Source organism: Hyperolius riggenbachi, chromosome 1 (assembly GCF_040937935.1).
Source record: "Hyperolius riggenbachi isolate aHypRig1 chromosome 1, aHypRig1.pri, whole genome shotgun sequence".
Lineage (NCBI taxonomy): Eukaryota > Metazoa > Chordata > Amphibia > Anura > Hyperoliidae > Hyperolius > Hyperolius riggenbachi.
Window position 1 is genome coordinate 138,022,223 of NC_090646.1, and position 21,474 is coordinate 138,043,696.

The window sequence follows — 21,474 nt, forward strand, 5'->3', positions numbered from 1 at the left end:
AAAAAAAAAAAAAAAAAAGCTGTCTAAAATAGTTTAAGACTTCCCTGAAAAAAAAGCTCTGGCTTGCATGGACTTCACAGGACCTCTGATAGTTGATTCTTAAAAGTCCTGTAAAGGGCCTCTGTGGATTGAACGTATTTTTGCAGATAGCCTTGATCAGACTGAGATCTGGGCAATTTGTAAGTCAAAGAAAGCATGATAAATCCAACCCGGCATTTTCTTCCACAACTCTATGCTCCAGCTATACCGTCCAAGTATCCACTGTGGATGTTTTTGGCAGTAGACGGGTCAGTTCAGGAACTGAGACTAGAGTGTGGCTATGCAGTCCCATGCACATCAAGCTGTGATGCACTGTGTATTTTGTAATTCTTCCACCCTGGTCAATATTACGTTTCCAGCAACTTGTGGACGAGTAGCTCTTATATTGAATTAGACCAGTTGAGCCAGTGTTCACCCCTCTTGTGCACAAATTAGACTTGGGTGGACATGGCACTGTTGCCTATGCCCATTTGCCTGTCCTTAAACCACTTTTGGTAAGTATTAACCACAGCATAACAGGAATTCCCCCAAAAGATTTGCTGTTCTGCATATGTTCTGACCCAGTGATCTGGCCATCACAATTCAGCCATTATCAACGTTGTTCAGGTTCTTCCAGTTGGCCATTTTTCCTGTTTCTCACACATCTTCATGAATGGACTGCTCACTTACTGCCATGTACCGTATATTCCACCCCTTCCCAGGTTGTAACAAAACGACCAATGTTATTTTAGATTTTATATAGCACAGGCACCTTCTAAAGTACTTTACTCAGAACAGTCTTTTTACTGACTGTCCCTCAGACGGCTCACAATCTAAATTCCTTTCATAGTCATAAGTCCATCATAGTCTAAGGCCAATTTTGGGGGTAAACCAATCAACATACACTTATGTCTTTGGAATGTGAGAGGAAACTGGAGTACTCCATGAAAACCCACACATAAAAAAGGGAGCATGCACGGATAGTGCTATCTAAACCCTTTTTGGGGCTTGATTGAAAAACAGCTAAAGAAAAAAAAAAGTGCCCATTTAGGGTTCAATCCATAATAAAGTCATCAAGAATCCATTCTTAGTGGTCAGAATAATATTGAGTTTATTTGGACACATGCCATAAAAGCAAATATGGAATATTCATTTTAGTTGCTTTTATGGGATATGTCCCTAATGAACTCAATATTATTGTGACCACTAAGAATGGATTTGTGATGACTCTTTAACCCTAAATGTGCACCTTTTCCTCTTGTGTAACTGTTTTTTGGCAATAAAGTTAATTAACTGGAAAATGTAAAAAAATAAAGAAAATTGGGGATTCTGCAAATTTTGGTGGATGTACGCTAACATGCAGAATCTGCATTTCTGCTCGCCAACTGTGGTAAATTATACTATTTCGCTGATTAGTCCGATGCTTCCACATCTTGTAAGTGGCCAAAAATGTCAGAGTTTTGTCAATCCGGTATTTCCCTGGAATTCTGAATTTCTCCTTACTGAATTTCTGGATACTGAATTTCTGCTCAGAAAGCCAGCAATCAGCATTCCATGGAATTCAAAAGCTCATCCCCGGAGAACATGTAATCTTCATTCGGGCCCAGGGCACACTGAGTGGTTTTAGCAGCGATCCGCCAGCCGCATCCGCCAGTGAAAAGGCTTCGCTAATGTATTTCAATGGGATGGTGCACACCAGCGGTTTGAGTTTTTTTCCAAACCGCAAAAGTGCCTCCTACTGCACGTTTGTGGTTTTCAGAAGCGTGACGTCCTCAATGTAAAGTATAGAAAAAACGCAAACCGCTGTGGAAAACGCTACATCAGAGTGGTTTTCCAGGCGTTTTTGTTACAGAAGCGGTTCAGTAACAGCTTTTACTGTAACAGTATTTGTAATCTGCTTCACAAAAACGCTCCCAAAAACGCTAGGCATGTTTAGAAAAAGTCTCTAAACATGCCTAGAATCGCTCTGAAATCAGTTCCAAAAACCACTAGCGTTTTGACGATCTGCTAGCGGCTTTGGTGTGCACTGGGCCTCAGACAGTGTCAAGGCATAGGGACCAGATGGTGTAATGATTAAGGGATCTGCCTCTGACACAGGAGACCTGGGTTTAAATCTCAGCTCGCTCTGTTCAGTAAGCCAGCACCTATTTAATAAGGAGAGCTTGGGCTAAACTGCTGCTGCAGCACACCCTTGTGGCAGCAGCTCAATCGTTTTTAGTCTGCTGGGGAAAAAAAACGCAATTTAAACGCTATTTGCCTTGACCCAGCGAGAATATCCACTATGCCGCCATGCCAATAACAACATCAAAATATTTGTAAAGCACTTTTCCCCTGTTGTACCCAACCACCATACAATTTCTTTCAGCTTCCAGAGATATTATGCCACCATGCCAACAACAACACATTTGCGAAGTACTTTTCTCCTGTAGGACCCAACCACCATATTATTTATTTCAGCTTCCAAAGGTTTTATTTTTGGGACTGATAGGTGTATATTTTATAAGAAAATAGTAACGCGATTCAAAATGACGGTCCTTTTGCAGAGAATGAATACGGCATGCAATAATAGCACTCTGCTCTTTGTAAACACAAAAAAGCAAATATAGATAATGCAATTCAATTCAGCAGCGAACTCTCCCCATCAGATTTCTGAAACTGAAAAATATATATTCACCTGCTAAGAGCTGCTCTCTAGCATTCAGCAAGTGTACTGCTGCTGCTCACAGTTGGAGAGGAAATCCTTTAGCACACTCTGTTATTATTTACATACACTAGCCATGTTTAGCCTTACCGGAGTGTTCCTTTAATTTCACATGAGGCACACCAGTTATGGGATTATTGAAATCCTGCTGAATAAAGGTCAATCTATATTATCTCCACTGGGAGTTATGCATTGTAATCTTCCATGTGTTTTGTTGCGCTATGGTTTATTCTCTCTCTTTGTAGAGATGCTGCCAACTGTGACTAGAATTGTTTAATATTACAGTCTTAACAACTATGTGATGTAAATGCTAAAACATTTTTTTGATGATTTATGAAAGGGGCAAGAAGTTACTCCCCTTTAACCGCCTTCTATAGGATTTTTAAATCGAAAATGAAAATGTATGCATGATGATTAAATATAATTATTTTCCTAATATGGTTGGTTGATGGAATTACTAACAGAAGGGAAAAAAGGCCTCAGAAAAATGTTGAGGTCTTCCACTTCTGACTTCCCATACCAAAATCTCCCAGAGGTTTAGGAACACAAGGCCAGCTCTAGGCATGAAAGGTATCCCAGCCCTGTATTCTACAGCTGTAACAAAGAAATATTTTTATAAAGATTATAATGTTGTTGCGTATTTTTTTAGAGCAGAGAGGAAGTTCTGAGTTCAGGTCCGCTTTAACCAGGTGCAGCCAAATAATTCAGGTGTACAGAGCATTGCTAACGCTAGGTACACACTTCAAACTAATGTCCCCTGCAGGGCTTGGGGTTTGGTCCCACGGGCAATGTTTGAGGCCAATTTCTCTACAGACAAATTGTTAGCCTGGAGGTTAATGATACATTGTTGCATTGTTACTATGGAGGGGCAGAAAGGAAAATGCACAAGAGGCACGGGTAAGGAGGGAAAACAGCAGAGTTGGCCAGGGCTTGGGCAAGATGAGCCAACAGTCTCTAGATCTCACCAACAGGGGCCACTGTACATGCCAAATTTTCGTCAGAGAGAGCCCTGTAAATCCCAGAATTATCTAGCATGTGTACAAAGCTCAAGAGTTCCTTCAGCAGCCATTTCCCGACCTATATTATACACTTTTTCAGCCCATCTCCTTCAGGTCATGGATTAATTTTAAAGCTCTACCTCAGGTTTCGTTTTTATCATTGCATTTCACAGTACAGTTATACTTTAACTTTGGATTCAGAAAACATTTAGTTCATGCTGTCTTTGCACTGTAAAAAAGCTTACATCTTTCTGGCACTTGTCTCCCCCTCAAGAACACATAATCCCTTTACTCCAAAGAGTCATGTGGTATTCAGAGCTGCTCAGTGTACATGCATGAAATGGGATGAGGCAGGTTGCAACCCCTGCCACAGCTATAGCCCTCCTTAGTGACTGAAAGCCTATCCTTTGTGTATCAGTCAATATGGAGTCCTAGTTGTGACAAGGACCATGGTTAGAGATGTTCCTCCCCCCATGACATGAACTGCATCTGAGAAGGTGGAAGACAGAAGCTGAGAAGGCTGCAGTCTGTCAGTGCTGAGGAGCAGCCAACAAGCACATGTTGCAGAATGGGCTTTGCATGTCTACTCTCCAAATTTGAAACATATCTGCAATAGGAATATAAATGCATGTTTCACCATTTTCTTCTATGAAATGTAACAAAAAAATAAAGATGAAAGTATTTACAACAGGACTTTCTTAAAGGACCACTATCACAAAAACAACTTTAAAATGTAAAATGCATGTAAACACATACCAATAATATGTATGTTTCTTCCAGAGTAAAATGAGCTATAGTTGACTTTTCCCTTATGTTGCTGTCACTTTCAGTAGTCCCTTTCAGTAGTTAGTGATGGCAATCTGATGGAACTGACAGGTTTTTGACTACAGTAGTCCATCTCCTCATGGGGGATTCTCAGTATTTCATTTATTCTTTATAAAAGCACTTCCTGGAAACAATCTAAACAAAGATACAGGCCGCCTCCCTGCCTGTTTGCACACTATTCTGGAAGGTACACTGAGCAACTGCCATTCACTAACTGCTTTTGAAAACAAAACCAAATCCTGAAATTTCCCCATGAGGGGGATGGGCTGGTCCAAAACCTCTCAATTCTGTCAAAATGTCTACTACCTACTGTAAATGACAGCAACATATGAAAAAAGTAATTTATAGCACATTTCCTTCTGGAAGGAATCTGATTTTTATTTATGCGTTTCCATGTACAGTATTTCAAATGTTAAACATTTTCATGATGGTGGTCCTTTAAGTAAGACAAAGCATTATACCACACAAAAACGTGGCATTTGGACACAAGTCCTGGAAATGTGCGATTATATCAAGACACCTGTCAGCTGCATCATAGGTAGACTGCTAATCACAAGAAAATGTCACATCATTAATTCATATGTGAGAGTCCTATTAATCTTTGCTTAACTAAGCCCCCTTTTCCTTGTGCATGGTGTGGAAATCTTGAAGCCTCTGCATACTCAAGATGAGAACGTCAGGAGTTGCTGACCCTAATCCCTATCCAGTGGCTACCCAGGGGCGTACAGTATGCAACTGTGAAATAATAGAGCCCACGCCAAAAGTCCCAGGGAAAATTACAGATTTGCTGCACAGCAGGGTTATAATCCCTAAAAGGCAGAAATCACATTGCATTCCTAAATTGGAGGCCTAAAGTGCTTGAAAACCTCTTGCGTGTGTATACATGGATCAGCAGTTAGTGTAAGTAGTGTACGGCTTCACACTGATAGACCAAACTCACTGTGTACCGCACCGCAAACAACTGTTTGTGTAGTGATGGCCATGCTGGACTGGTGCTCACGATGGCAAGAGTGCAGGCGATGGCGATTTTCAAGCCCATATGGTCGGGCTGAGGTAGCTCAAATGACAGAACTGTCCACAATGAAGCAACAACCTTATTATCTTGGGTCAGGTGTGCCCCCCAACACACTCATAGCTGGTCATTGCTTTATTGTGATACACAAGCAGCAAGCACCTTCACCGCGGCAAGGTAACGATCATGAAGGGGAATTGACACATGTATATGCCTTTTGTTTTGTTGTTGCAGCCGCAGTGCAGCCAGAAAAATTAAGCAGGCATGTAAAAGCACCAGAAAAATTATTGTTTTTGTTAGCGGCCGCTGCTAGCCTTAAAAATTCAGGAATCCACCTGGAGTCCTGGACTGGACCCTGTTGGTGGTGGCGGAGAAGGCAGTCAAGTGGCCTATAGGCAGAGATGCTATGTGGGGACTGACTTAGTCTTGGGGCAGGCAGTTACACGGCGTGCAGGCAGAGATGCTGTGTGTGGGAACTGACTTAGTCTTCGGGCAGGCAGTAGCCCTCCGGGATCCATGCCTCATTCATTTTGATAAAGGTGAGGTACTGAACACTTTTTTGACCTGACTGCTGGTGGTATAATACAAAGTGCAGTCACACAGAGGCAGTGAAAGGTATGCACTGAATGTGTTGGGCCTGGCACAGTATATGCAGTGTCAGTGGCACACACACATCAGAAGAACATTAACTCACAAAAAAGCAGTTTTGGGGTGCTTTCCATCAACAAATATCAGCAAGGAGTAACCTAAGAGACCTCCTAACTATAGCTTTCTCTGTCTCTCCAATGTCTCTCCCTTTTCTCACTAATACAGCAGCACACAGAATGAGAACATTGTCGACGCTGCTGACTTTTATAAGGGGGAGGGGGCTCCAGGAGGGAGTGCAGCCTGATTGGCTACCATGTGTCTGCTGACTGATGTATTGGGTCAAAGTCAAAGCCCAATGATGTAGTATAGGGGGCGGGTCGAACCCGCTAAGTGTTCGTGGTTCACCGCAAACTCGAACCAGCTAAGTTCGCGCGAACAAGTTCTCCAACGAACCGTTTGGGACATCTCTACTCACTGATAAGCAAATTACACCCACAAAAGTCTGACAGAACACAACTTCTGAGGGCAGGAGAGAGATGGAAAAGGGCCAATAATAGTTCATGTATTTTAACTCTGGCAGCCTATTAGGTGTCCCATAGTGCAGAGACAATAAAACATTAAAATTGTAAATGTTTAAAGAGACTCTGTAAATACAAAAAACCCTCCTGGGAATACTTACCTTGGGAGGGGAAAGCCTCGGGGTCCCAATGAGGCTTCCCACTCCCCTGTAGCTTCAGGTAATCCAGCACTAGCTCCCCCGAATCCTCCCCAACAAGCTTGACAAGGCTTGATTGTTAGGTGGAGATAGCTGAGCCGATCGTACCCGCTCTACTGCACAGGAGCGAAAAAACTCGCGCTTGTGCAGTAGAGCGGATCAATCAGGTTTGGCCATCTCCACCTTAACCCGAATAAAGCCCGGCTAGTGCGCCTGCGCAGGATCACGGTAGGTGAATATTTACCTCGCCGCACTTCGGGGGACCCTGGCACTTTAACGGAGGGACAGAGGAGGACAGGGAAGTCTTGTTAGGATCCAGAGGCTTCCCCTCCCGAGGTAAGTATCCCCCAGAGGGATTTTTTTTTTTATTACAGATTCTCTTTAAAGTGAACCTCCGGACTAAAAATCGACTCAGCAACACTGAAAAGACTTTGTGTTTCTTTAAAAGTTTCACAGCATCAGAACTTTGTTTCTCTTATACAAGCCTCATTTTTAGCTGCACAGAAGAAAACTGCCCGGACTTTTTTCTCCTGATGCTGTGCAAAGCATGATGGGATTTCTGATTTTGTTGTTCTCGTTCTGCTGTTTTGGTGCAATTTCTTTTTTTGACATTTTGAATTTGACATTTAAAGCCTAGCGTGTGCAGCTGGGAGGGGTAATCAGGATACAGGAGAGTTGGAACTGTGTCTCCTGCTCCTTGTCACCTCCTTTCAACCAAAAAGATGGCTGCCCCCATGACAAAGATGGCAGCCCCCATGAATCACAAACATTTGCCTGTTCTTTTAAAACAGGGTGGGTAAGAGATTATATCACCTATCTATTCTAATTAACATAACTAATGTAACTTGATGACAGTATGTTTGTTTAGGCTGAAGTTCCCCTTTAACCTCCTTGCCGGTTATCCCGAACTCAGTTCGGGGTAACCTGCGCAGGAGGATTGCTCAGGCCCCGCTGGGCCGATTTGCATATTTTTTTTTTTTGTTACAAGCAGCTAGCACTTTGATAGCTGCTTGTAACTTCCGATCGCCGCCGCTCGCCGCCGATCCGCCGCAATCCGCCGCGCCGAGCCGCTCCCCCCCGCCCCAGACCCCTGCGCTGCCTGGCCAATCAGTGCCAGGCAGCGTTGAGGGGCGGATCGGGATTCCCCATGACGTCGGTGACGTCATCCCGCCCCGTCGCCATGGCGACCGGGGAAGCCCTGCAGGAAATCCCGTTCTCAACGGGATTTCCTGCATACTCTGATCGCCGAAGGCGATCGGAGTGGGTGGGGGGATGCCGCCGCTCAGCGGCTATCATGTAGCGAGCCCTCGGCTCGCTACATGATTTAAAAAAACAAAAAAACAAAAAAAAACCTCCTGTGCTGCCTCCTTGCCAGAGGAATTGAACCAGCAAGGAGGTTAATATAAAATAAAACCATGGGATTTTGTATTTGTTTGTTTTGTTTTAGTGCATTTAAAGTGTACCCATTTAAACTAAGTTAACTAGTGGCAGGTTGCTTTCAAATTAAAAACAACTTTCTCCATTCAGCCTGAGGTAAGAGTTTTGAGATCTGCCCAGCATTGGGGTATATACCCTCATAATGAATGGAATAAAGTATAAACGAGACACTCCTCTTTGTATCTTGCCAGTAATTTACTTTTGTGTAAGCTACGTACACACCGCCAGACACAATGCTATTAAACACCGATGAGCAATTGTTCCATGATATTTACAGAAGATATTATGTGATGTGATATTAACTACAGCATAATTCTTTAGACTAAATATTAAAAGATTGTTACCCAATAGCATGGTTAAACGATGCAGGATCTAGGCGAAGTGCTGTAGATTTTGTGAACAGGTCATTTAAAAATCATTGATAGCTTTGTACACACACTACTATGAACGTTTATCTGCCAAAGTGATCTGTCATGTAGGAAGTTCAAAATGCCAGAGCACCATCGTAGCTCGTTAATTTATGCCGTTGTTTGTGCTTCGCACCTTCAAACGATATCTGAATCATGAGTGTGTATGAGGCTTTAACTGGTACCCATTTAAGACCATCTCTATAGATAAAAAACAAACCGTTTTTTATGGGAGGAATAAGAAAGTGTAGAAGTCTGCACTGCTGTTGACTGTATTTATTTTCAAAGGATAGTGGCACATCCAAAAACATATGGAGTGAAAATACACATACCGTGATGATGGAGGCTGTGAGCTGGTGGTGGGTGCTGGGCACAGATTAGCCTTACAGCCGTTTCGCGCTGTAAATGCACTTCTACAGAGGCTGCCTCCGTAGAAGTGCATTTACAGCGCGAAATGGCTGTAAGGCTAATCTGTGCCCAGCACCCACCACCAGCTCACAGCCTCCATCATCACGGTATGTGTATTTTCACGCCATATGTTTTTGGATGTGCCACTATCCTTTGAAAATAAATACAGTCAACAGCAGTGCTGACTTCTACACTTTCTTGTTCCTCTCCTATTACCTGCACCAACTAAGCCAGAGCACGCTGGCTGTGTCAAAGGACAAGAAGGCTGTGTATCCTGCCAATATCCCCCTGTTACATGCAGAGTGAACTGTAGTGCCAACCCCTCTCCTCTCTCTCACTTCACCAAAGCATTTTTTATGTGGATTTTAGTGGATGGGGGAACACTTTCCAGTGTTTGGGTGTGAAAAATGGAAACAAAGTTATTTATAGACATGAGCTAAAAAAAATAAATAAATAAAAAATAAAGTATGCTTCCTGTAAACACATCTTCTGAATGGGAGTTGGATAGTAAACCTAAAGAGGCAAAGAATGTGCATTTTATATGCCCTTATAAAGCTGTAATGTAAGCACAACTAAAGCGAACCTTACTGGTCTTCAAAGCAAAACAAATCCCTGGAGTATCTTTGATGTAACACTGAGCCACGTGATAGCTGATTCAGCTTATTACAGGTCTGTGACCAGTCCATCTGTTCCATAGCCTGCAACAATGGGGTACTACAGAAAGAGGAACTGTAAGGAGATTGTTATGAGGAAAAGAAGAATAGATAAACAAAAGAGAAAGAAAACAAATCATCTTACCCTCTCCATGTGGTATAGAAAATGGCGTACGTCAAATAAGGGCGTTGGGAAAAAAAGGCGTCTGGTGTAAACCTTATGAGGAAATAACGTTTAACAAAAAATAAAACCTATTTTGACGATTAACTATAAAGTTTATTCAAATTAAATCATTAATTTATGTTTATCGGTTCTTATATGGTGGAAACGCTATTTATCGATTGTTGTACTGTTAAAAAGCTATTTTCTAATTAAAGTATGTTAAAAAAGGCGACGGGAAAAAAGTACACCTAAAATGAGGATTAGTGTGTGTATAAAACCTATATTAACACAGGCGCCCTAATTTCCCGTTAGGCGCCAGATAAACGCTAATTAATATGGGCGTCTATGGCGGCGCCCTGTTTGTCCACTAGCCCCATGCGCCCAAATTTCCCAGCTCCTAGAAAATGTGCCTCATGTAGCATGGAGGGGAATCATGTTTACTACTGGCACACAAAGCTAAAGGGTTTATTTTTTTTTGTATTCCCATAGTTGAAGACACAACCTTTTTTGCTTGCATAGATATCCAAGTTTATTCAGATTGCTTAGGGCTCTTTCACATCAGAGCTTGCGTAGGAGAACGCTCAAAGCATACGTTTTGTTGTATGCGTTTTGATATGCGTTGCACTGCAGTGAGTGTGCGTTTTTAATGCGTTACAGCACATAGGAAAATGCAGGTAATTTTTTTTCTTTTAGTTTTCACTTTCTACATTGTTCCTCTGTTGCATTCTGGGACTGATTGCCTGCGTTAACAGATTAAAAACACGCATAGTGTGCATTTTACATTGACTAACATTGTAACGCATAAAGCTAGCGTCGGCCGAAAAACTACGCCTGGGTGCACAAAAAGGCTGCGATATATGTGAAAGCTAAAATGAATGTCTATGGACTTTCATATTACCTTGGGTAACGCAAACTTTACCCCTTGCGTTGAAACACAGAAAATCTGCCCTAATGTGAAAGAGCCCTTAGGAGCCCTGTTTCACACTGAAAAATATTGCTGCAAAATCCCTGCTATTTTGATACAATTCTGGTTGCAATTCTCATTTAGGGAGTGTTGCTCTTTCCATGAAAATGAATTGTAAACACAATTGTGGCAACATTTTGTTACAGTTTTCAGTATGAAACAGACTGCTATTTTCTTCTATTTCTCTGCTCTCCACTAGGCTGCTAAGTCACTGATGTGTCTGATCCTATGTTGCTGCTGGTTCTCTGCTCTCCGTTAGGTTTCTATGCCAATGCTGCTGTCTCCTATGTCTTCTCCTCTGTCTACAGTATTATATTATGCTACTGATATTAAAGGTTTGACATCTCTCAGTACTCATAGCTCCTACACACTCCAGATTTTGAGGATAGAGACTATCTTTGTACTAAATTGCAGCCCCCTAGTCCTGTTTCCTGAGATATTAATGCTATCATGTAAACCTGTGAGGCTTAGGGGCGCAGAGGTGGTCCAGGGGGTCCCCCAGAACTTGGAGTATTTAGGACCTATGAGCGCTGAGAAATAGAGCCTTTAAAATCAGCATTATGCAAATCAGGAATGAGTTGCATGTGATGTCATTACCGGCAAGGCTGTGCACAGGTTGAATTTTTATTAGGCTTACACTGTGGGAGGGGTTTCACCTTTTCAGATGGATTTCCATTGGCTGCAGGACTTTTCCCCTTTAGGAACTGGGTTTTCCATGACAAACCTGCCATCAGCTTCACACTGGTGGCGAGTTCATATTCACCTTACAGTTCCTCTTTAATGCCATGACAAACGAGCCTCCAGAAACGGTAAGTGGCTGCATCGTGCCATCACCACAGCTTTAACCTTAAAGTGACCTTTTCACAATTTCATACACTACGCTTTGAGTCCCAAGGGAGAAAAGCGCTATATAAATATTATTGTTATTGTTACGTAAACTTAGATTTCTGAAAATACATTTCTTTGGTTTGCCATCTGTTCATGTGTCAAACTATATACAATACTGTTTCATTATTAAGATATAGAGGCATGTTGCTGACCTGAGCTGGAGAGGGTTCGAAAAAAAAAAATATTCTCCACTGTTATTGCTTACTAGCAAAAAATAGTTTGGTATGTTTTACCAACATTACTAAAATAAGGCAAGAAAAAAAAAAAAAAAAAAAAAAAGAGTCTGCCTTTTTACTTATCAATATGAAGGGGTGTTCACAAGTGCTAGGCTTCAAGTCACTGTTTCTACACACAGGCAGAGTGCTGTGACATTAGGACTACAGACAAGCCCAGCTCTTGTTTCTCAAATCTATGCTTCCTTTATTTGGTAGGAAAAATTGATACAGACACTTTAAAGCACAACTGACGTGTGATATGGAGGCTGCCATATTTATTTCCTTTTGAGCAATACCAGTTGCCTGGCTATCCTCCTGATTCTCTGCCTAATACTTTTAGCCATGGACCCTGAAGAAGAATGCAGATCAGGTGTCTCTAACATCATTGTCTGATCTGACTGAGGCCTCTTTCCCACCAGGACGTTGCGTTTTATGGGACGTTATAGGTCGCATAACGTGCCCCTAACGCAACGCCTGGTGGTGTTGGAGGAGGACGCTACCTAGAGCTGCGTTATGCATCACGTGGTCCCGTCAGCCAATCAGCGGCTGCTCCAGGAAGTGAACACTGCAGTGCAGTGAATATTAAGTAGCCATGTGGCTGGCTACAATAGCGGACTCTCCCTGCCTCCTCTCCGGCCCAAGAAAAAAAAAAAAAAAATAGATAACTGAGCATGTGCACACAGTCTAACAAGGCTAAAACCGCGTAGAACGCATAGCATGCTGCACTTTATTTGAACGTGTAGCGTTGCAATGTAACGCAACGTGGGCACTGTGAACAGCCCATTGATTTTACATTACTGTGAGTTGGGCTGCATTACAGGCTGCACTAACATGCGCCTGTAACGTCTTACTGTGAAAGCAGCCTTAGATTATATGCATGTTTCAGGTATGTGTTTGAGACAATACTGCCAGATCAGCAAGACAGCCAGGCAATTGGTATAGTTGAAACGGAAATACGGCAGCCTCCATATTCTTCTCACTGCAGTTGTCCATTAAGCTACAAATAACCTCGTACAGAGTTTAGCTGTAATTCAGACAACTGTTCACAATGCATGGGGCTTGCTCTCTTTTCCAAGACAAGACAAAGAACATTAATATCACACTTTTCTCCTGGCACACTCAAAGCACCAGAGCTGCAGCCACTAGGGTGTGCTCTGTAGGCAATAGCAGTGTTAGGGAGTCTTGTCCAAGGACTCCTAACTGAATAGGCAATGGCTTACAGAACAGGAAGAGCAGGTATTTGAACCCAGGTCTCCTGTGTCAAAGACAGAGCCCTTAACTAGTACACTATGCAGCCACTGCCACTTCCAGAGGGGCAAAAAAACAAACTAAAAAAAAGGCACATTCAAAAGCACTCACCCTGCCCTCACAACATCACCCCATCACAGCTCACACCACACTGATCTCTCCCGGTCTGCTTGGAGATTAGTAAATAATAAGAAATGGTGTATATTTTTTTTTTTATTTAGACGTCTTTAATAATTCCATTAGCATTTGAAACTGAATGGTAAATTGGATGTGAAGGAAAGAAAATGATTTCTGTATTCTGTGTGGAATGTAATAAGCAGCTACATAAAGAGAAATCATAGTGATGTTGGTCTCTGTGACCTCACAGCCCCTTTCATGGTTACATGCTGGGCACCCCTGTAGTCATGACATGGCTTCCAAGCAAATTAGCTATGTTAGTTTCTTATGCTACCTATAGCTGAAGCTCTTGTTCCATCATACATTTGGGAGTACAATATTCCTACATCACATAACCTGGTAAGTTAGTGGAGGACCGGACATAGCTACAGATACAAAATATTGTACCACAGCTTGGACTGCATCTCAAGACAAACAGATACCATATGAATTGGTTACAATAACCGATTACAACAGACCATCATTTTTAAACAGCTTGCTTTTCATTTGGTGGGAAAAAAAACATGTGAACAAGGCTACTATACAGCAGGCCAGGGCCGGGCCGAGGCATAGGCTGGAGAGGCTCCAGCCTCAGGGCGCAGCGTAGGAGGGGGCGCACAACTCATTCAGCTGTCATTCGCAATTGTGTTTGAAGCAGAAAGAAATAAGAAAAGGGGATACATGACAGTGACTGCAACCCAGATAACTAGATATTAAGGTGTTGGGGAGGTTGGGGGCCCTGTGGCCCTCTTAGTCTAATAGCAATCATTGTGTGATAGCTGGGGTGGGAGGGATGGGGGGGGGCGCACTTTGGTGTCTCAGCCTTGGGTGCTGAAGAACCTTGTCCCGCCTCTGCAGCAGGCTTTGAATAGGGCCATGGCATCACTGCCTTTTGACTCTGCATCTGCAGATAATTCCCAAAGCTCCAAAGTTTAAAAACAAATAAAAAATGACCTGTGCTAGATCCTAGTGTACAGACTAACTAGCATATCCTAAAAGTAATGTTGGTGGGTTTTTTTTACCCTATAAATGTTTTCCTCTGACTAATCCAGTCATACTGTCTGCTCTGCAGTATGCAGAGACAAGACAGCTGCTCTGTGTGTTCAGTGTTGCCTTGGGAGGGACCCTGTCTTTTCAAACAGGGAACAGACAGCATGACTCTTCAGAATGGCATGTGGAATCAAGGGAGTTAGCAAAGAAGCTGAATGAGGTTCCAACCATGCGATAGGCAAACTCCATAAGTTTTCAACTGGATTAGGAAGATAATAAATGCACTGATGAAGAAACAGCTATCACACTTTTAGGAAGCACGTCTGCTTTAGCATAGTAGATTGTATAACCTGGATGCACTACATTGGATGCACTACATGGTCTCTTTTTTAAGTATCCTTAGTTGTTTTCCATGGGGGTGATCATCAGGTCATGTGAAGGGGGGGGGGCAGAGCAACTTTTGATAAGTCAGTATTTTCAAAGGCAAAGGGGGTTGGGGAAATAAGGCTTACATTCCGTAGTGCTTTAAGGTTCCTGACCTCCGATGTGCGGTATATGATTTACTATTTGCAGATTTGAATGTCAGCATACAATTTTAAATGATGATCATGTTAGTTTAGCAAGAATAAATATCAGTTGGTGCACAAACACCTGCAATGAAGTCCCTACTCCTGTTACCATCACAGGCTAATTTGGCTTGTTTGAATCTAACCTACAACAGAGATCATGCTTCCATTAGTCAGTCACAGTGCTGAATAAAATAAAAATAAAGTTAAAATCGTGATCTGTTCTTGAAGATGGAAGCCTTGCAAGCCACAGACAGACAGCAGCAAGTCTATCACACCAGGCATTCCATATATTTCAAGTGAAATAGCTGTTACAGGTTTCCTGCTTATGCATCAATCATTATGTAGGGGTACCCAGCAACATGCATGTATTATAGGATACTAACCATGGGGCAGCATGTGTGTGTTTCCATTCTTACAAATCAATAATGCACAATAAGTCAACTCAGCCTCATACCGAAAACAATCGCATGTGGTCAACAGAGTTGGGTGTGCTGCTTTAACCACTTGCCGACCGCGCACTCATACCGCGCGTCCACAAAGTGGCAGCTGCAGGACCAGCGACGCAGTTCTGCGTCGCCGGCTGCAGGCTAATTAATCAGGAAGCAGCCCCTCGCGCGAGCGGCTGCTTCCTGTCAATTCACGGCGGGGGGCTCCGTGAATAGCCTGCGGGCCGCCGATCGCGGCTTGCAGGCTAAATGTAAACACAAGCGGAAATAATCAGCTTTGTTTACATTTTTACAACGCTGCTAACAGTAGCAGCGTTGTACCAGATCAGCGATCCCCGGCCAATCAGCGGCCGGGGATCGCTGTCACATGACAGGCAGGAGCCTGTTAGAGGCTACACAGGACAGATCCGTTCCTGTGCAGCCTCGGATCTCCGGGGAAGGGAGGGAGGAGAGGGAGGGGGGGAATTTCGCCAGAGGGGGGCTTTGAGGTGCCCCCCCCCGCAACACCCAGGCAGGCAGGAGCGATCAGACCCCCCCAGCACATCATCCCCCTAGTGGGGAAAAAAGGGGGGCGATCTGGTCGCTCTGCCTGGTGTTTGATCTGTGCTGGGGGCTGCAGAGGCCACCCAGCACAGATCAGCTAAAACAGCGCTGGTCCTTAAGGGGGGGTAAAGGGTGGGTCCTCAAGTGGTTAAAGCATAAACCCTGGATTATTGATATGTGGATAATGCTTGGCAAGACACAGGAAGGGACGTGAGCCTCCAAAGTATCACAACCATAGTAAATCATCTTAAAGGACAGAGGCTTGCTTTGTGTTGCATGCAAAGTGGATAATGTGCTATAAATAGCTGATTATCTATGGGGGGAATGATGTCAGGTCAGTTGTTCTTGAGATGTGTTCCTGTCAAATATTTCCTCATCAGTAAAAAGAAAAGTATTGAGAAATAAGCTGCATTATATTCTAGCATCTCAAGGTTTTGCTTCTCTGATCTTATGTCTCTATAGGCTCCTATGTAGGTTTTAGTGGGATAGATGCGTACATAGATGCTTACAATGGCCGGCGTTTGAAATGCAAGCTTAGTGGAATTACCGATTGTGATTTACTGGAATTTAAAGGCTCAATAAAAAAAATGTGCTAAGAATTTCCACTAGGCTCTGTAATGATAGTCTGGCTGGCTGGTGTGGCAGTGCAAAGCATATACATGATCTAATCCTTTCAGTGTCTGCACTAAACTTGTCACCGCTTAGAAACAGTGGCTGCTGTCACATGTGATATGTATGATCGTAAAGATGACCATAACAAGCACTTTGTTAACATTGACTCAAAACTAAGCGAGGATGGCACCTGCCTTACGATGCCCTAAATGGAACTCTTATTGTCCGAAAAGGTTAAATGACTCATCATCTACTCCATTCATTAATGCCATCCTGGGTGCCAATGGAGTGACTCCCCTTTGAATAGATATATTTATCACAGACCCACATCTGCCTTTATTGGATGCCAAGGCACAGGGTTCTGTCTGAGGTTTTCTAAATGAAATAATGAGTTCCACCATATTATCTAGTAATAAGCTAAATACCTGCTAATATGTTATTATGATGATCGGTTATAGGCGATTATGACACATAAGCACCAGCAATCACTAAGCTCCAAGTTCATGGCGAGCCACAGACTGAGTTCTGCTGCTTCCTGCTAGATGCTCATAAGTGCTAATGTCTGCAGCAAATGTACTGTGAGATAGGAGTTTATCAGTACAGATAGATCACCACAGTCTGTTATAAATATGTTCCAAGTGTAACACAGTCTTGGCTGGATGGCACAGCCCCTCTGCTGCTATGCCCAGCTTCGCTGGCAGTGGGCAAAATACAGCATCACAATTCATACACAAAACATTGTGGTTTATTTTGTCAGTATTATACCTATTCTATGATGCAATTTATTGAACTTTGAGGAGGTTTTTTTTTTTTAACTCAAAGTCACTAAACACTGTTTTGTTTAAACTTATATGATGCACTGCAATCAAACATCCATCTACCTCTCCAATAAAAATCGATTTGCATTAATAGAATATAGTCAGACTCAAACAGGTTCAAAAGAGCAATAAAGTGCAATAAACCATAGCAACCCACTTATCTTCCCCAGTGAAAGGGATGCTGATTGGTTGCTACAGGTTACAGCTGTTTTTTCTCTGCTGTAGGGAAGCAGGCTGTGTTGTGTGATGATCACAATGAAAATATCCTACCTGCTTCTCCTGGATGCTCTGCCCGGGACTTTGTCCATGCAGTGGAAAGTTATAGAGATCTATACTCTGTTGGGCAGCCTTTTCCTCCTTAGCCTGGCTGCTCTGCTCAGTCTCATTATCCGAAATGGGCGAGGGAAAAGGGAAGAAAGCAAGCAGAAGAGGCTGACGATGTACCCAAGTGTCAGAAACGCGATTCACTTTGCTCACTTGCGACAGGTGATCCCAGGCAGACCGACCCCCTGCTATGGCTCTCTGGAATAGCGATGCAGCAGCGCACAGAGACTATTTATATCCCCCCTTTTTCTGGAATAAAGATACAAATCAGGAAAGATCTGCCTTCCTAAGAGGAGAGAAAGCTGCTTCCCATGCGGCAAATGATCTCACGTGCAGAAGAAAAGGCTGGGAAAGTAGAGAGCGGACCTGCTCAGGAAAGCATCCTTCGCTCACGCTTGCTCAATTAACATCCTGTGTGCTTTCAACATTACTGCTGATCAATTTCACTGGGAGCAGCACTGCACAGCAGCTGGGTGAGCCTGAGCAGCTGATGACTTCTTTCAGGTGCCCCCCTTCCAGCAACTGCAGCAATCAGGAATTATTCACCAAGAAAAGAGGGTCTTCTGCTCTTGAAGGTTATGCCAGCTGAGAGTTGATAGAGCAGAGAAGGCGAGGTGGGTCTTCCAAAGAAGAGAGCGAGAGGGAAAAGATTTTTCTCTGCTTGCTTTGCTTGCTTTACTGTCCTTCACCAGTAGGTGACTGACTTCACTACGCTCTTCTCTGGGCCAGCACTGAAGGGATTTCTCTTCTCTGTCAAAAGCAAGGCTTCTTCTCTCATCCCTTCTGGGTCTTAATGCCAGTAGATCTGCACACAGCATCCACCAGAGCTGGCAGCCAGAGGAGCTAGGCAATTCTGCAGCTTGGCACTGCTCTGAGGATACTATAGTCACCCAGCCAAGCGCTCACTGGTGATCTGATAGTGAAGTATCCAATGATAGTGATATTAGTGCTACTATTGCAATATACATACACATAGATCACCTTAAATAGGATCATGGGAGTGGGATGGGTAAAATATCTTTCTCATGCACACAAATTAACCTTGTCTACAAACGTGCTATCACTATTTGCATGTGGCTGCTGATATATTCTACAAGTTCAGTACAATATGCAAGTGTATCAGCCATTAGATTAAAACCAACTCCTAATACAGTTTTCCAAATACTGCACTGTGTATACGCAAATACTGTCTGCCTTCTGTCTCCACTCCAACATTTGTATCAGTGCCTTTAAATGACAGTTGAAGTTAGAAGAATATGGAGGCGGCCATATGTATTTCCTATTAAACAATTTATCAGTTGCCTAACAGCCCTGCTGGTCTGTTTGGTTGCATCAGTGTCTGACTACTAGCACCAGGACCAAGCGTGCAGCTAATCTTGCCAGAAACACCTGATCTGCTGCATGCTTGTTCAGGGTCTATGGCTGAAAGTATTAGGGCTCTTTCACATCAGAGCTTGCGTTGGAGAACGCTCAAAGCATACGTTTTGTTGTATGCCTTTTACTGCGTTTTGATATGCGTTGCACTGCAGTGAGTGTGCGTTTTTAATCCGTTTTCAATGCGTTACTGCACATAGAAAAACGCAGGTAATTTGTTTTTCTTTTATTTGTCAACTTTCTACATTGTTCCTCTGTTGCATTCTGGGACTGATTGCCTGCGTTAACGGATTAAAAACGCGCATAGTGTGCGTTTTACATTGACTAACATTGTAACGCATAAAGCTAGCGTTGGCCAAAAAACTGCGCCTGGGTGCAGTGGAACGCAACGCACAAAAAGGCTGCGTTATATGTGAAAGCTAAAATGAAAGTCTATGGACTTTCATTTCACCTTGGGTAACGCAAACTTTATCCTTTGCGTTGAAACGCAGAAAATCTGCCCTAATGTGAAAGAGCCCTTAGAGGCAGAGGATCAGCAGGGCTGCCAGGCAACTGGTATTGCTTAAAAGGAAGAGTGAATATGGCAGCCTCCATATCCCTCTTGCTTCAGTTGTCCTTTAAAGGACACCTAGTGAGAGGGATATGGTGGCTGACATATTAATTTCTGAAATATTCATTTCCTTTTAAACAATGCAGATTGCCTGGCTGTCCCACACATTTTCTGTTTCTAATATTTTTATTCATAGATCATGAACAAGCATGTAGATCAGATGTTTCTGACTGGATTACCTGCAAGCTTGTTTCAGGCTGTATTCACAGTGGGACGTTGCAGTTTAATGCGACGTTAAAGTCGCAACCTGGTTAAGAGGTAACCCACTGCAAGCAGTGAGTTACCACAACGCAACTTTTTTAACACGACTTTAACGTCGCACTGTGAACGGCCCATAGGATTAGCATTGCAGTGCGGTAAGCTGCGTTATAAGACTTTATAACGTGCGACCATAATGTCCCACTTTGAATGCGACCACAGGTGTGACTCAGACACTACTGCAGCCAAAGAGATCAGCAGGGCTGCCAGGCAACTGGTATTGTTTAAAAGGAAATAAATATGGTAGTCTTCATATCCCTCACAGTTCAGGTGTACTCTAAGTGGCTGCTGAGATAATATGGCCACCATCAAAGTTCTGTGCAAATGTGTCATCCAATATAGTAAAACTACCTTTTGGTTCAGTTGTTGAATGGTCAATGATGCAAATAATTAAAAATTGACACAATATTAGGCACATTCTTTATGCAAATGCTTATGGCTTGAAAATGAGCCAATCAGATTGAGGGCCCATTTCGGAAATCTGCAGCATGCTATCTATAATTTCCCCTGCGGCACTTCATGTCGGGAAATTCACATCAATGGAAACTGTTTAATTGAGCAGAGTTGCTCAACTCTGGAACTGGATTGATTCCGGATAGAAGTTATTTGGATTTCACCTCGTTAAACTCAAATCACCTGTGTGGGGTGGGCGGGGGCGTTAATCTTACCTATCATGACGTCTTTTTCGTCCGTCCCTCGGCGCCTCCCACGATGCGGTCCACACGTGTCACGTGACTACAAACACTTCCTCCTTCAACCCGGAAATAGGAAGTGTTTTAATCACGTGATTGCCGCTTGGACCGCATCGTGGAAGGCGCCGAGGGACGGACGAAGAAGACGTCATGATAGGTAAGATTAATGCCCCCGCCCACCCCGCACAGGGGATTTAGGTGTAATGAGGTGAAATCCGAATAGCTACTATGTGGAATCAATCCAGTTCCGGAGTTGAGCAACTTTAGCATTGAGTAACGAGAGCTGCCATTTAAATACGATGTGATAAATGCACTGCACCGCGTGTAGTGGAAATGGTCAATGAGATGCACATAATTCTGATTTGGTGCAGGATTTTGCAAATTTGGTATTCAAATTTAAGCAGTTTGAAAATGGACTAATTGAATTCCACCTTGCTTAATATTCAAGCAGAATCCAAACTTTTTTTCATCTCATCGACCCTCCCTAACCACAATCTTTAACCTCCTTAACGATAACCCCGAGTCAGGCTCGGGATGGAAATCAGCAGTTCAGAGCAGTAATCCCGAGTTGGATCCATTGGAGGTGTGGAATGTGCAGGGCTGCCTCAGATCTATCAAGCGGTATGATTTTTAGGGTCTGAAAGCCTGTGAATAAATTGCAATGCAATTTGGAGTTTGCAGTTTGGCTTTCCCCGACTGGCCAGTCAAAGGCTACTGCACCTGCGGGGCCCTGACCATGCATGTCCTCATTCACGCTCCCATTGCTGGGAGCATCCTGCGCAGGTGCAGTCTAGGGGAAATGAAAGTTAGCCGTGGTGGGGGACCGGAGGATCGTCGATTGT

General features: G+C 43.3%; 1 protein-coding gene across 2 annotated transcripts in view; it reads right to left on the reverse strand.

The window, feature by feature from the left end:
• Positions 1-18,409, reverse strand: part of SGCZ (sarcoglycan zeta) — a 1,116,694-nt gene extending 1,098,285 nt beyond the window's left edge. For both annotated transcript variants that reach the window (XM_068278612.1, XM_068278609.1), the window contains exon 1: positions 17,645-18,409. The gene's annotated coding sequence lies outside the window, so the exon portion shown is untranslated. The remainder of the gene's footprint in view (positions 1-17,644) is intronic.
• Positions 18,410-21,474: the final 3,065 nt, after the last annotated feature.